Below are 6,280 nucleotides of genomic sequence, written 5' to 3' on the forward strand. Positions count from 1 at the left end.
GCAGTCTTAACCATTGGACCATCAGGGAAGTCCTATGTTCATCAAAAAATTGATGTGATGTTTACAACCATAGTGTACTCATATATAATTTCATGTATGTATTTTCAAATCTTGAAAAAATTGTGATAGTTTGTCAAAACATGCACTATTTGTCCCTTCACATACTCCTTGTCAAACTCCAGGGTGTCTCCAGAGGCATGGGCACCCAGGTATTAATGAGAAGTGAAGCATCATGGCCATCTCTGGCTGCAGGAGGGAGTCAGGATATTTTAGGCCAAGCAACAGAGTGTTCCAACGCTTGGGCACTGGAGTTACACTGCCTGAGTTTGAATAATGGCTCCACCTCTCCTAGCAGTACAACTGAGGACAAGTAATTTAACCTCCCTTTACCCCAAAAGGGTACATGTCAGTAGAGCTGTGAGAATCAAATTGGATAATCCACTTAAAGCACTTAGCACAGGGCCTGGCCTGTTGAAGGCAGGGATAAATGTTAATTATTGCCAACTCTTGTTATGCTGTGTGGAAATTTTAACCCTTCCCTACCTACTTGTGTATCTCCCATGTCCACCTCCCAACCAGAACACCACATACTGCTTTATACATATCAGATGCTCAATATTCCTGAGTTGAATCCAATGCTTCCCCTTGGTCTATAGGAGAAAGTCCAATATCCTACTTTTCATTTAAGACTGTTCCTCATTTCATCACCATCTATTTTCCAGCTTGAGTTTCTTTACTCTTCCACATTAATCCCCTGTCCCAATCATACAAGTTTAAAACCATTCCCAGCTACACCTTACACTTTTGTATCTCAGAATGTTTCATTGCTTATGTAAACTTGCACTGTCCCCACTTCCCAAAACATCCTTCCTGCTCCTCCGTACCTTCTATAATTTAACCAGTTTTTTAAGACCCAGTTAAATTGATGTCCTATAGCAATGCTTCTAATCTTTTCTGTTTTACAAAACCCTTTGAGAATTTGACAATTGCAATTTGACAGTTTCTCTCTTTTAGGAAAAACACACGTGCATACATATAAACAATCTGATTCTGGGGGTTTGTGATCCCCCTGAACTCTGGTCCAGGCCCCAACCTGTGGTCCTTGGACTCCAACACCACTACAAAGTGACTCTTTTCTCAATACCCATAGCAATCACTATCTGAACTAACAAATGGTCCCTTCTTTTGATGTTTATTTTCACTTTCTTGCATGTTTTTTCTCATACTCAGAATGTAATTTTTTTGAGGAGAAAGGATTTGTCTCACACATCTGTTTGCCCACAATGACTAGGCAATATGCCTTATATATAGTGAGTCCACAGTAAAAATGTGTTGACTAACTGTTCACTTATCATCTGCTATTATTATCTTCTTCTTAGGTGATCTCATCCTGGCCCATGGTTTTAAATGCTTTACATTTGGGACTTCCCTTGTGGTCCAGTGGTTTAGACTCTGCCTTCCAATGCAAGGGATGTGGGTTTGATCCCACATATCATGGGGCAACTAGGCCTGTGCACCTTAACTAGAGAATCCAGTCCACATGCTGCAACTAAGACCTGGGGCAGCCAAAAATAAAAATAAGTAAATGCGTTACATTTGCTGGTGACCATCAATATTATGCCTTCAGCCTAGGCATAATCCCTAAATTCCAGATTCATATAGCCTAAAGGCTCCTTGAATGTCCAGTAGTCATCACAGATGTAAAATGTCAAGAAGGGAACTGGTGGTTGTTCACACCACCCTTCCCTTTCCCCAGATATTTCCATCCCAGGATTTTCCATCTCCATAGTGGTACTTCCATCAGTTGAGAGCTGGGTCCTCCCTTTTACTCTGTTCATCTCTACCCATTCTTATAGTATTAGTCACTCAGTCATGTCTGACTCTTTGTGATCCCATGGACTGTAGCCATCAGGCTCCTCTGTCCATGGAATTCTCCAGGCAAGAATACTGGAGTGGGTTGCCATTTCTTTCTCCACTACCCATTTTTAAGTCCTCTTAAATCAATCTCCAAAATATATGCTAATCCGTTCCCTACTCTTGATCTCTAGAGCCACCACCATGGCCCAACTCTTCACCATTCTTACATGGCTCCCAAACTGCTCTCCTTGCTCCCTCTTGGCCCTCTGAAATTCATTCTCAAGCTTCCATAATGAATTTTTGCAAATACAAATCAGTGCTGCAGCTCCCTCTCTTAAAACCTTTCCATTGTTCTCAGAATAAAGTCTAAAGTACGACCTGCATTTCCAGGGCAGCTCCCTCAGGGCTGCTCTATAAGCAAACTAACTTTCCTGCCTTGGGCTGTCATTTTGTCTGACAAACCCTTTTTCCTTCATCCTGGAGCTTGACTACCTGGCTTCTCTTTATCCCTTATTTTAGTTCAGTCTTCATTTTCTTATGAAATATTCGCTGACCATCACGTTTAAAGTGGGCATCTGCAGCCTGGGTGGGAGGGATGGATACATGTATGGCTGAGTCTCTCTGCTGTGCATCTGAAAGTATTTACATTATTAACTGACTATGTGCTGTGCTGCGCTCAGTCACTCAGCTGTGGCCAACTCTTTGCCACACCACAGACTGTAGGCTGCCAGACTCCTCTGTCTATGGGAATTTCCAGGCAAGAGCACTGGAGTGGGTTGCCACTTCCTCCTCCAGGTGATCTTCCTCACCCAGGAATTGAACCCACATCTATTCTTGTCCCTGCATCAAAGGCGAATCCTTTACTGCTGAGCCCCCAGGGAAGCCCATTAATCAGTTATGCCCCAATATCAAATAAAAATTAAAAACATAAAGTGGGCCTCAGAATGACCATGGATCCCATCACTTTGTATATTCTATTTTACTCCAATCCAGTTACCTTTATGAAATATATGTCTGTATTTATGGCTCATCTTTTCCATCAAAATTTAAACTCACTACAGGCAGGGGTCATGTCTGACTTGTTTGTTGCTTCAAACCCAACATCTTGGAAAATATAAGCTCCATAAGGCCATAGATTTTCTTTTCGTTTTTACTTTTTTGTTCTCTGATATTGTCTCTGGTGCCTAAAAAAGTCCTGCCACACAGTAAACACACAACAAATCTTTGTTGACTGCTGAATGAAGAGGAGGGACTCAGTAAAGGCTGTTTTGTCTACATTATTGAATCAATCAATCAATGGATTAATTATTACTTCAGGCTAATTGGAGAAAAGCTAGCAACATTATTTAGGGAAAAAATCCTCCTTAAATGAATAGCTAAAAATGATCTATAATAAATGCATCAGAGCACTATGATCTCTGGGTATTACTAATACATTGTTTATAAACAGTTGCCTCCAAAGTCTTTAGCAACACTCAGTACTCAAAAGCTAGTAAACAGTTCCCTCATTATCTTGTTTGCCTTACAACTTTGCATTGTAAGAAAAGTTCCTAAATAAAGCAACATAGATTTCTAAATGGAAGGCTATCAAATAATACATATTTAGAATGAATATTCAGAATGAATTGATCCTAACATAATGACTTTTGAATATAACTCAGCTCAACAGTTGATCAGGTAAATCCAGAAGAGGTTTCTTGGGAGTACGTCATAGCCCTTCATTAAATCAGTCACTGCCTCCAGCAAACTTCTCTGTTCTCTGTAAATTGGCCCTTTTTATCATGCTGGAGCCTCCTGGGTGAAAAGAGACGTCTGAACACATCGTCTTTAAAAGGTCAGGGGTCATTCATCAAGAAGGACTGTTTACTTTAAGCTCAGAAAGCCGACCATCTTCTGCCAGCAGCCATGGGTGATAAAGAGTGCAAGGAGATCTTTCACTGCTGAGCATCTAGGCTTAGTGGGATTACAAAGGAAGGAGAAATCAGCCAGATACATTTCAGGCCTGCAGACCCTTCTTATATTTATAACAACATGTTTTCCTAGTAACAGTTTATTTTGCTGAAAACATTTAATAAAAACTTTCAGAGCCTCTTATGAGAAGATGGTTTCACATTCCCTAGTCAAGCACCTGCCTGACTTTAATGTGCTACTATTTTAGGTCCTGAAACATATACCCCCTTCCATAGACTCAAGCTGGTCTCTTTATAATTACCAAGTTCACAGTCCCTAAGAATAGAAATAGGTGCAGAGGCTTTTTCTGGATAACTCTGATGAACTGTCCTCTCTCAAGCCCTTGGCAGCTGGGGAAGCAAACTCATGGGAAAGAATACCATTTCTAACACAACACACTTTAAAAAAAAAATTATTTTATTTAAGTAAAGTTGATTTACAATGTTGTGTTTATTTCTATTGTGTGATACAGATATATATATGTATATATTATTTTTCATATTCTTTCCCATTATAGTTTATCACAGGATATTGAATGTAGTTCCCTGTACTATACAGTTGGACCTTTTTTATCTATTCTGTATGTAATAGTTTGCATCTGCTAATCCCAAACTTCCGATCCATGCCTTCTACCTCCCCAAACTCAGCAATCACAAGTCTGTTCTCTATATCTGTGAGTCTGTTTCTGTTTCATAGATAAAGTTTATTTGTCAACACAACACAATTTCAATACAACAGTTCACAAAACATTTTTTCTCTAATTTTGACACATGTTCTCCTGGTTTTGAAAGTTTTTCTCACCTGAGTTTTCTCCCAACTATCCTAAAGCGACCTCTGTGCAGTTCTGGATAAGATCTAACAGACTGATCAAACATACAGAGAGATTTGGAATGGAACTTAGGACCAGGGAATATCCATCCCTCGGGCTTTCTCACTCACTAATTGGCAATTTTAATTCACAGTAGAGTCACAGCCTGGTTGGGCTTCTAAGATTGTGTTTAAGGTAAAAAGATGTGCATCATGCTCAATCACTCAGTCGTGCCTAGCTCTGTGCAACCCCAGGGTCTGTGGCCCGCCAGGCTCCTCTGACCAAGGAATTCCCCAGGCAAGAATACTGGAGTGGGTAGCCATTTCCTTCTCAGAGAATTTTCTCTACCCAGGGATTGAACCTGCATCTCCTGCATTGGCAGGCAAATCCTTTACCACTGAGCCACCTGGGAAGCCCCAAGGTAACATAAGTTAAACCTTTTAACATAAGTTAAAAATTATCCTTGGGAATCCCTTAAATTGCCCATAAATTCTGATTTTGGGTTTTGAGTATACTACCCTGTGCAACATAGTACGTGAATCTGCATGATTATGCACAATAGATAATTTATAAGTGCACGAGTTTATTCAGTATGTAGTAAGAACATATATGCAGAATAACATTTGATGACATTTTTATTTTCCAGCCTCCCACCCCCACAAATAGAGTGGTTGAATTTGCATAAATTAAATTTACTTGAATTGAAGGTGGATCTCTACTGCAGCAATCAGAGGTACTATTTGCCCTCTGAGTTCTAACTGGAAGCCTTGATTTCTGTTCTGTGCTTGAAATAAGTCCATTTGGAACCAACTATGTACCTGAGATCATTTTCCCAAGGGAAGTTTTCAGGAATATCAACGACCTTACTTAGACAAACAAAATAGTCACAAGAAACTCGTACTTGGGCCATCTGATTATCTAGAAAGGCAGGCAGTTTTTCTTTCTCAGCCAGAGCCATGATCTTTCCAAATTCCTATCCTGCCTTTCTTCCATAAAATGATTCATTCACTTGATGGACTTTAGATGTAATACTTGAATTTTTTAAAAAGTCATTAAATGTAAAACTTGTTCCATTTCTAATATTGTAATGAGTAATCAAATTTAAATTATTTGAAAGGCTGAAGTGAGTGCTTTGAAGTTGTGTATATCTGTGTGTGTGGGTAAGTGGAGGGTGGGGAGGACTGGATTGCACAATCTCTAAGCAGAGTTATACCTCTCAGGATACACTTCTAGACCACATATTCACCCTTTTGCTGAGAATGGATGTGTTTCCTCAGTTCTCACTTTGCGGAGCTGCACTTTCTAAAGTTGAACTCTCATCACTACTGGCATAAAGACCAGGCTGAGGACTCCACAGAGAAAATAAGAATGCTCTCCTCTACCAAGTGTCTGAGGAGTGGAGAATGTAGAATCCTCATAATGAAACACCAGGTAACTCAGAAAAACTGGGATAACCATAACTAACATGCTGAGGAAGAGAATCAGAGGAGGTAAAGCATGAATGTGTGAAGTGCTTCAAGTATTGCCTGCATACAGGGAGTCCTGCATTGTTGTTAGTATGGCTTCTATTGCTCATCTCATGACAACAAGCATCCTGGGAGTGAGTCTGAATTTTTTGGAACCATCTACCAGTCCATCCTAAAGGAGATCAGTCCTGGGTGTTCA

This window comes from Cervus canadensis, chromosome 19 (assembly GCF_019320065.1).
Source record: "Cervus canadensis isolate Bull #8, Minnesota chromosome 19, ASM1932006v1, whole genome shotgun sequence".
In the NCBI taxonomy this organism is placed as follows: domain Eukaryota; kingdom Metazoa; phylum Chordata; class Mammalia; order Artiodactyla; family Cervidae; genus Cervus; species Cervus canadensis.